The following is an 11,215-nucleotide window of genomic DNA, read 5'->3' as shown; positions in this document are numbered from 1 at the left end:
AATTGCTGTACAAGTTAAATTGTTTTTACAGGTTTGTGTTATATGTTACACTTCCAAAACTACAGCTTCACAAACAAAGACACACACTAAAATAAAGACAATATATATATAACATAAAGAATGTCTTATTACTCTTTAATTTGCAATCGCGCAACCTTTTTAAAATATCTGGTTTTGTGATGTGGAAATAAAAGATAAATGATGTCAAAGATTACGATGAATTAGTTCCAAACCTCTTCCTCATTTAACGCCAATCTTTTAGTGAGGAAGTGTAACTAAAAGAATAACTTGGTTGCACAATGCATCTTGAGGGAGTTTACATTTTGTAACACCAGATATAAAAATAATAGAAACTTAAGGGACTCATGAAAATATGACCTTTATCATTTTGATAATTTTTTTTATTTAAAAGTAGAGTAGTATTCAAATATATGCATTATATCAATTAAAATGAATCTGATTAAACAGAAGTGATATAAAAAAAAACTGGTAGAATTTTCCTGATACTATTAACATGTAGCAAATGCAGTAATTTGCAAAAAAAGGTTACAAAGACAAGGTTATTTTGTAGTGGCAGAACTTTGCTTTGGTTAGCATGGATGAAAATATAAACTGTTCTAGAAACCAGTGTTGATTGGATCTAGATGGAAATGCATGATCTATGGGAAAATCAGATGAGTGCCATGAATAAGACACATTTAAAACGTATCAAAGAAGAGGGCAAATATTGTCAAGTCCACATTCAGTGAGCCGACTGATTAAACCTAAGATTACTATTAAAATAGAAGCATGTAACATACACCTACACAACTGAGTTATTCTAACTTTGTTTTAAAATATGCAACTTTTACCTTTTCATGTACTCTATTTAACTCTATAAGAAATTAGTCAAACCTTGTTAAATTATATATAAAATATTGAAGAATACAAAAGCCAGAAACCGCAGTTTTTGAAGAAAATTTACATCTTGGCTTCCGGTGATTTGATCACTAGGATTTACATATTGCAGCAAAATTTCAGTTTCATTCATGTTTTAGATGAAGAGCTTTGATTATGCTACATTTAATCCACGGATCAAATAAAATACAAACACTTTTACTGAGAACTCAAAGTGTGCTTTATTGAAACTGATCAGAAACAGTACATGCAATGTGTTATTAGAGATATACAGTAACATTATACACTGTAGCAGCTGACCTACAATAGAAATGAAAACTACCCAATGCTTCTGTTAAAATAATATAAATATATATACATACCTGCACTTAGCAACTATAAAAAAGATCAAATCTAGTATTAGCATTAGTTTGGTCTATCTTTTCTGCTTCTCTTAATGCCAAACTGTGGAGAAGCCGGTTCACACCACCCTGTCACGGTAGTTAAAGGAGGTAGACATGTGAAATAAATAGTGCCATCATCAGCTCGTCGTGACAAAATTCCTTGTGATGGTGGGATGAAATCTGGGACACAGTTGCATTCATCGTTCAGTGAGCTCTTCCACAAAGTCAAACCCACCGACAGCAATGAATGTTGATTGTGACCTTTGCTGTGCTTTACAAAGCTGGAAGTGTGTCTGGATTATTTCTTTTCCAGAAGAAATCATCAGGCGTTGACGTCAACCCTCCGTTTCTCTGATCCATATGCAGTCGCTTTATCTTTGTCTTTCTTTAAAGCATTAAAGCCGTCCACAGGGTACAGTCAACGGTCGATGGTTTTTGTTAAGATCAAACTCACCGACAGCGTTGAATGTTCACTGAGGCAAGCAGAGACCTGATGGTGACCAGAGATGACAGTCTCCTGTGGGAGGAGAAACTTCTCTCACACTCAGAAACTAAACCTTTCTTTCAATCCTGGAAGTACAGTAAACCGGAAGGATAAATTGAGCTTTTATACTCATCTTGCACAAAAAATTAATGGATGTTTAAAAGGATTACAGGTGAGATCAACATTTTTTATAAATTTTTCAAAGAGAAAAAACTGATGGATGTCTATCAAAATCTAACAAAAATTATTTTGAGGGAAATATATAATTCTTTTCATTTGAAATGGGAATAAGAACAGCAGTATATTTAACTTTTAAATGATCTTAAAAAAAAAAAAGCATTACAAACAAGGGAAACATCCTTCAAGGGAAATGTTGGCAATCTTTCATAATGAGCTCCAAGTCTTCCTATTTGCTAACAATCTAATCTGTACCTTCTTCAACTGAATCACTTTCAGATTCCAGATGGGATTTGAAGCAGTAAAAAAAAAGAATAATTCAAAGATTACTTTAGCCCTAAAATCTTCCATGGGTTTTGATCATTTTAGGGTTGACTTAACATCAATGTTTCCGTTCCCTTTCACATGACGGGGAAAAAAAAAAAAAAAAACGCCCCACAATTAATGTAATAATATAAAGCAAATAATCAAAACCTTCTTTTGAATTAACTTTTTAAAAGGGGCAAACAGACAAGCGGCGTTTTAAAGCAGTTTTGCCCCCCTTCAGTAGTTTCCTTCACAGCAGCCTAAAAGAAAGGACTTTTGACTCACCTTTGCTTTAAAACGAGAGACCGAGCTGTGGTGCGAGTATAATTTTACTTCCATGACACAGTCATAATTACACTGAGCTTCAGTGCATGGGAACACATCTTATTTTTCTGAAAGCAGCAGTTATACAAAGGAAGTCATCTTGAAACTCCTGACTCATAGTAGGTTTTAGTAAACACAGCACCTGGGCAGAGCCCACAGTTGGCTGACTTTTTTTGTTTTGCAGTTTTCAAGCACAGCTGCTCTAGAGAAGCATCAACATGCCTCAGAGGCTTCATGAAAAATATTTGAGGACGAGGGAGAGACCGGGTCTGAAACTGTCGACTCACCCTGATCGGTAGTGCTTGTTGTTTCACTATGACATGGTCTTCTGAGTCTGAGCACCGAAAGACTTAAATGCTCTTTGTTTATCTTTCCTCTCTGCAGTAATACCAAGAGAGAAACTGTCCACTATCTCACACAGTGATGAATCATATCTCATCTTGGGAGGAGGAACAAAGAATGTACAGATAGTAAGGAACAAGACTATCAAACACCACATAACTTCAGTAGTAATCAGACATTACATGATGGCAACTCTGGTAGTGAGTCAGCATGTTCGCTTATAAAAAAACAGGATAAGGAATGACTAAAGTGATCTGGATGAATGTGTCACAATCTTCCAAACCCTCATTAAATGCAACTTATTCAACTTTGATTTAAAAATTAGATTAGCGCTGGCTAGTGTTAAAACTTAAAGAGGAGTGTGTTGCCCATCTCCATCTATTTATCTTATACAGGTGCTGGTCATAAAATTAGAATATCATGAAAAAGTAGATTGATTTCAGTAATTCCATTTAAAAAGTGAAACTTGTATATTATATTCATACATTACATACAAACTCATATATTTCAGATGTTTATTTTGTTTAATTTTGATGATTACAAATGACAACAAATGAAAATCTCAAATTCATCATATCAGAAAATTAGAATATTGTGAAAAGGTTCAAAATTGATGGCCCCTGGTGCCACACTCTAATCAGCTAATTAACTCAAACCACCTGCAAAAGCCTTTAAATGGTCTTTCAGTCTAGTTCTATAGGCTACACAATCATGGGGAAGACTGCTGACTTGACAGTTGTCCAAAAGACGACCATCGACACCTTGCACAAGGAGGGCAAGACACAAAAGGTCATCGCTAAAGAGGCTGGCTGTTCACAGAGCTCAGTGTCCAAGCACATTAATAGAGAGGCGAAGGGAAGGAAAAGATGTGGTCGAAAAAAGTGTACAAGCAAGAGAGATAACCGCACCCTGGAGAGGATTGTGAAACAAAACCCATTCAAAAATGTGGGGGAGATTCACAAAGAGTGGACTGCAGCTGGAGTGAGTGCTTCAAGAACCACCACACACAGACGTATGAAAGACATGGGTTTCTGCTGTCGCATTCCTTGTGTCAAGCCACTCTTGAACCACAGACAGCGTCAGAAGCGTCTTGCCTGGGCTAAAGAGAAACGGGACTGGACTGCTGGTGAGTGGTCCAAAGTCATGTTCTCTGATGAAAGTAAATTTTGCATTTCCTTTGGAAATCAAGGTCCCAGAGTCTGGAGGAAAAGAAGAGAGGCACTTCATCCACGTTGCTTGAAGTCCAGTGTAAAGTTTCCACAGTCAGTGATGGTTTGGGGTGCCATGTCATCTGCTGGTGTTGGTCCATTGTGTTTTCTGAGGTCCAGGGTCAACGCAGCCACATACCAGGAAGTTTTAGAGCACTTCATGCTTCCTGCAGCTGACCAACTTTTTGGAGATGCAGATTTCATTTTCCAACAGGACTTGGCACCTGCACACAGTGCCAAAGCTACCAGTACCTGGTTGAAGGACCATGGTATCCCTGTTCTTAATTGGCCAGCAAACTCTCCTGACCTTAACCCCATAGAAAATCTATGGGGTATTGTGAAGAAGAAGATGCAATACACCAGACCCAACAATTCAGAAGAGCTAAAAGCCACTATTAGAGCAACCTGGGCTATCATAACACCTGAGCAGTGCCACAGACTGATCGACTCCATGCCACGCCGCATTGCTGCAGTAATACAGGCCAAAGGAGGCCCAACTAAATACTGAGTGCTGTACATGCTCATACTTTTCATGTTCATACTTTTCAGTTGGCCAACATTTCTATAAATCCTTTGTTTTTATTGGTCTTCAGTAATATTCTAATTTTCTGATATGATGAATTTGAGATTTTCATTTGTTGTCATTTGTAATCATCAAAATTAAACAAAATAAACATCTGAAATATATGAGTTTGTATGTAATGTATGAATATAATATACAAGTTTCACTTTTTAAATGGAATTACTGAAATCAATCTACTTTTTCATGATATTCTAATTTTATGACCAGCACCTGTACCTACGATGTAGTTGTCTCATTTTGTCTGTATCTGGCAAAATCTCTATGTACAGAAAAAAAAAAAATATTTAGATATAAATGCACATATATTATATATAAATACATAATCATACAAACATGCATATATATATATATATTAAAGAAAAGTCCTTTCTGCGACAACACCCCCAATTGTGTCGTGAGTGACAATGTTTGAATTGACAGAAGTGGATGAGAAGGAATGTAGCTTTATAAGGTCTTCTCTTGCCGCAGGACGGGGTGACTGATGGAAAGAAAGATCCAGGACTCAAAACTAAAGAGAGAAGAGCCCTGAGCTGACAATGTGGCCTTAATCTGAATGACAAGGCCTGCACATCAGCCCTTAAACCAGCCCGAGTAGAAGCGATAGAGGAGGGGGGTGCTGCTGGATGATGTGGGGAGCTAAACGAGGAGGAGGGGGATATGAAGAGACAGATGAAGAAGGAGGGAGGGTGTCCTTCCTTCAAACACGCTGGCCTTAATGGCATGGACAGCTCTGACATTTAACCACTGAATCATTTTTAGATAAGTGGACGGGTTGGGAGGAGCTGAGACTTGGGCTAAATAAAGGGAGCTTTGAAAGAAAAAAAAAAAACAATAAAAACGAGGAGAATTCAGTGTTACTGAAGGGAGGTTCTGTAAAAGTTTAAAATCGGCAAACATAGCAGCAGTATGTAACTGTATCCAGCAAAGAATACATTCTAATAAGCTAAAGATGTCATTGCAGTTTATTCACAGCATTTTCTAAACCTGAAATATGTTGTAAGCTATGGATTAGATAATTATTTAAACTAAAAATAAATATAATTTATGCAGGAAACAGGCTGGAAGTGGTGCACCACTAATTATCTTCCTGTGTGTAACCTGTAGTGAGAATGAAACATTTAAAGAGTTTCCCGTCAGACTAGATGTCTCTACGAAAAGTAAACTAAGGCTGGGACAATTAATCTGTTTATTTTGATGATTATTGGCATAATTGGCAACTAATTAAATATTTGAATCAAATCATTACCTGGAGTAGACAGACAGACACACACACAACAACCCACTTGGAGCAGATATTAAGGCCGAACTGCACTGTGATATAAAGATTTTCCATTCAAGATGAACATTGTCTTTGAATGTTGCAGAAATGAGCCACTGATGTAAATGCTCTACCGAGAAGTCCTAAAGTGGCATAATTTAGCTCCATCTGCTTTAAATTCTGTAAGAGGAAAATCTGTAATATTTTCCTAACCAAACAGTAATGCATTCATCAAAAAAGTAGTCCACAAATCAAATACTTAGAAAATTTATCTTTTGCTTTTGATGTATATATATCAATTTCTATAAAAATTAATATACATATATTATCATAATTATATATTTTACATATCTTTAATATAAAATTAAGTTAAAAATGTTAATCTAATGAGGATTAATTGACTAAAATTATATTTGTGTAAACCAAAAAATCTATTGATTAATCTATTTGCTGAAATAATTGATAGCTGAAGCCCTAAAGTCAACAGATGTTAAAATAAATAGTGATAGAAATTAAAGACATATTAACCACTAGGACATTCATGTGTTTCACAACCCTTTGCCTCTATATTAAAGAAATACTCTAAGAGGATGCTTTAAATTCCATGTTCTCATTAAATTTCACATGAAGGTAATTGGTGACACTGATTTCCTCTGAAAAATAATTGTTGGATGCTCGGTAAAAAGGCCAGCGTACATGAGATTTTATTGGCACTAAGCACTATGACTGAGCTGAAGGTTCACTTCAGATAGCAGTTAGTTTAAGTCTTTAGGTCCAAGTAATCTGGAATTATATCTAATGAAGCGCCTAACTTTAAAAGTCATGAACTTTCCCTCCAAGAATAGCACCGCTCAAAGAGTCTGTGCAGGCATGCAAATGGCTCAAACTGCACAAAGGAGTCTGACTGAGGGGTTAGTGAACAGAATAAACTGATGCAAGACATGAATTGAAAGCTTTCTGTTCCAAAAAAAAAAAAAAAATGTCTGTCAAAATTTTGCTCAGTGATTCTGACAAAAAACTATATAGGACTATATAGGACTTTTCTTACTGCTGTGTATATATATATATATATATATATATATATATATATATATATATATATATATATATATATACATGGCCAGCTGAATTTGTGCAAGGAGGAAAAAAACAAAACAATGGACAGTTCTGACAATGCTCCAAGAAAATCGCAAGGCAGGTTTGTGTAATGAGGACTGTCAGCATTTCACAATTAGTGCTGCGGACTTTATCAGCAGAGACTAGCATTTCCAGACAGACAAATCATACTGGTTAGTAAATCCCTTGCAAACGCTGCTCGCTTTGACAGGCTTGTGACCAAAACTGTTCCATTTTATTTTTGTCCCTTTACTAGCTGAGTTTTACAGGAGAACATAGGGACTGAAATGTATTCTGCCAAAACACAATGTCTGCAGAGATTTTGCACCTATTTTTCCTCTACTGCTGTCAATCTAACTCCTCTGCTTCATTTCATCACAGGAGCTAATTTTAAACTTGGAAGTGTGAGCTTTTGCCTGGAGGGAGATTATGCATAAAATTCTAAAAATAACATCAAATAGGCAAGATTTCTATAATAAAGCTGAAGAACTAAAGGTCGACACCATTTTTTTTTCTTCTTACAAACAACTTAATGAGTTATCAAAAAGTAAAAAATTTTTTTTTAACATTTATCAAATTTAAAAAAAATTTTTTTATTGATCAGGCAGTTTTAAATGAAAACGATTATAAGATTTTTATTATATGTGGTCCATTTAAATTTTAATGAGGTGAGAAAGACCTAGCTTTGGAGAAGAATGGCCAAAGGCTCTGTTTGCACCCGTCTTTCACCTCCAACACGCCTTCCTCCCAGGAGTAGCAGGAAATTCCTCCTAGGTGCTGGGAGTCGCTGTTCTCAGCCTGCACGTACAGACCGGCCTCCTCTGTCTGCAGATATCACACCGTGACGTGATCTGTTTAGCACCCTGGCTTAATGCTCACCTGCTCGTGCTCAACCCCCACCCCCCCAGTGTGAGCGCAAACGCCTCTGTGTGTGCAGCGATTATTGCGTCCGTGGTATATGACTCTTTTCTCCTCACAGCTGGAATGGCGTCTCATTCTTTATCTGCAGCACTGCAATTATAAGCACACATGCACACAAAACGATAGATGGATTCTTACTGCAGGGACAAGATGTTTTGAAAATAATTTCAATCTCCTAAAAATAATAGTGAGGAAGTAGAGTAATCAAAATAAACTAAGAAAAAAAGGAGTTGAGACTAAATGAAATATGATGTATGAACATTTTAGCATTTGATGCAAACATGTTTCAGATTTTTCCCATAAAGTATGTGAGAAAAAAAAATATAAAAAGATAAGTAAACTGAGTTGATGCATTGATTTCTGCAATTTGCATGCATAGTTTGTCATTTCCCCCTGAGGTTGTCACCGCTGACAGATACAAACTGACTTGTACAACCGCACTCACAAAACGCACACCGAGACACTCAAGCAGAAGTCTGAGTCCAGCTGGATGTGGTCTCCTGCCAAACCTGCAGGGAGGCTGACTATTCATATTCATCACACACTGATTGGAACTGACAGGACACACACACACACACACACACACCAATTCAAAGCACACAGGTTTTAAAAAGAAAAGCTACTGGATAATGATTCAATAGCTAAATGAGGTATATGTTGGTTATAGTGGAACAAGGCTAAACATTTTAATATTGGTAGTTTTCCGTTCCTTTGGATTAAAATACTTTTAATAAGTTGAAAAGAAAGTGCTGAGGTCAGGAGTGTATTCGGTGCTGAATAAGGCACAGAGTAATGGAGCTGCCCTTCATACCCTGTCGCTGTGCACTACCAATCAGCTGGCTGAAAGAAGTAATTTTACCTTCTGAGAAAGACATATTCAGCTGTTCAGAAATATTTCTGGACAGTCATGCAATTTATACTACCTAGCCATCCTATAAAGGTTATGCTGTTTCAAAACTGCAGCTATTTAGTATTGAACAGCATCTGTGATAAGTAATTAATTAATCTAACTACAGCGAGAAAAGCCCAACTGACTGACCAGCTAACATCAGCTTGCTAGACGTGAGTAAATAGCACTCCTAAATCTAGTGTTTTCTATTTTAAATGTGCTTTAGTGATAGGGGATACATAAAAATTAATGAATTATGAAACACATTAAAATGATAGTAAACATATATGTTTCGTTTTTTGCAGTTATTTTAGCTGTTGCTTTTCTAGTTTAAATCAAAGCAGTTATATGTTATAGTTTAGATTCAGTTTTTTTATGGAAATAAACATTTTGTTTTCTAAACAAGCTAATCATATCCTAAGAAGCTCTTTTTGTTGGGTTTTTTTATACCCCAGTTATGAATGTTATACATTGTAAATGAAATAATATAGACTGTTTGGTCATGGAAAATGAGGTGTTTATGGTAAAGAGATAGCCCTGATGGGATGAAGAGCAGGAGCAGTAACTAATGTCATGAAAGGTGTGGGCTGAGAGAGAAAAAGGCAGAAGTTAATGATAGCCTATGGGCTGGTGAAGGCAACATCATTGAGAGACATAAAGGATGAGTACCTCTACACACACTCTCTCTCATCCAAATACACACAAAGGAGAAAAAAGAGAGAGAGGCTCCATGGGGCGCCGAATAACAACCTTCCATGTCATTATCATCACCAAGCAAAACCGCTCTCCTCTCCACTCTTCCACCACCACCTTCCATCTTCAACACAATCATGCCCTATCGTTTACAGTGTGCCGCCAAATGGGAACATCAATAGACACATCCATTAGCAGCGCGAGTTCTTTCCTCTCTGATTCTCGAGTGCTTTAATAGTCTGCACACACACACACTTACCCTCAACCGACTGTTAACCAAGCTGGCCTCGTGCAGGAAACAAGCTCAACTGATGGAGTATATCATTAAAGCTTGACTCTGATATGGACACCATGAGGCTGGTGTCGTAGGTTAAAATAATAGCTGAAAATGAACTGGGCTGCTTTAAAATCTGAGATGGCTATTTTTCAACTTCTGTTAACATTTTTTGTATAATAAACTTCATTTTAGTAGCTCTGTAAGTCTGAGCTCTTGACAGTCACATTGTTTGTTGTTAGCTGTCGCCACAGGATTTGTTAAAATATATAAATGCAATGCCGAAATATATTTAATGTTTTTTTCTTTACACAATGTCTGAGCAGTTGTAGCCTCTTCACAGCAGTACGTTCTGAGTGCCTCAATTTGATAACTCGGAGATGCAGTAAGCAGAATATCAAAGTGAAATAATTAGTATGCTAATTAGGGGTGTTCATTAGAAATGTTTTTCTTCTTGAAAAATGACGAAGAATTATCAGCATCCGTTTCAAATCAATCACAAAGAAAGTTGAACTGTTTTCCTCATTCGTAAAAAATAAGTGTGTATTTATTCACAAAAAAGTCATTTTTATTTCCCTGTAGCTTTATGTGTTAATATTTAATGCCTCAAACTCCTAGAATGTCTGCACAAACTTTTCCAGAAAAACTGAATATATATATATATACCGTATATAACTTCTAAACCTAATTGTAGCTGCAGATTAATATTAGTGTATGCTGTTTGTTGTACTTCATTCTAATTTAAATTAAAATACAGCATCCTTAGAATTAAGCGAAGCCCAAGAATCAGCAGATTGGGTGGGGGGGGGTATCGTGATACAAAAGAGGGAAGGGTTTCCCACAGTTCCGCACTGTAATTTCGGCTTGGAGGATTTATTTTGAAGGGTGTGCTCGGCAGGATGCTGGGAAGCCTGGGAGGGGCGCTGGGTTGGTTATGCGGCTTGGTTACAGAGGTGTTGTGGGATGTGTGGTGGGAATGTTAAACTTGTACGAATAGGAAACACGGGAGATGAAAATAGATGTAGGCTTCTCTAACGCATAAAAACATTAAGACGTTATATACACGTCAAATTCTGTATTGCTCAAAATATCTGAATTGAAAAAAAAATGAAATTTGATTAAAAAAAAGACTGCACTGTTCTAATTTGCTTGTTTTTTTACTATATATGGCTGTTACTTACTTTTCTTCTATAAATTCCACATTTAAAAATAAGAACGTATCCTTAAAGTTAAAGAAGCAAGCACAAGGACAATAGGAATATTTTTTCTTAAATCTTATTATCATCCTGACTCGGTGGTCTCTTGATCCTTACTGTAAAAGGCTCTGTGTGTGTGTGTGTGTGTGTGTGTGTGTGTGTGT

This window comes from Cyprinodon tularosa, unplaced genomic scaffold (assembly GCF_016077235.1).
Source record: "Cyprinodon tularosa strain WSP-4 unplaced genomic scaffold, ASM1607723v1 ctg30, whole genome shotgun sequence".
Taxonomy (NCBI): domain Eukaryota; kingdom Metazoa; phylum Chordata; class Actinopteri; order Cyprinodontiformes; family Cyprinodontidae; genus Cyprinodon; species Cyprinodon tularosa.
The sequence above is the reverse complement of the archived record's forward strand: the minus strand, read 5'-3'. Positions refer to the sequence as shown.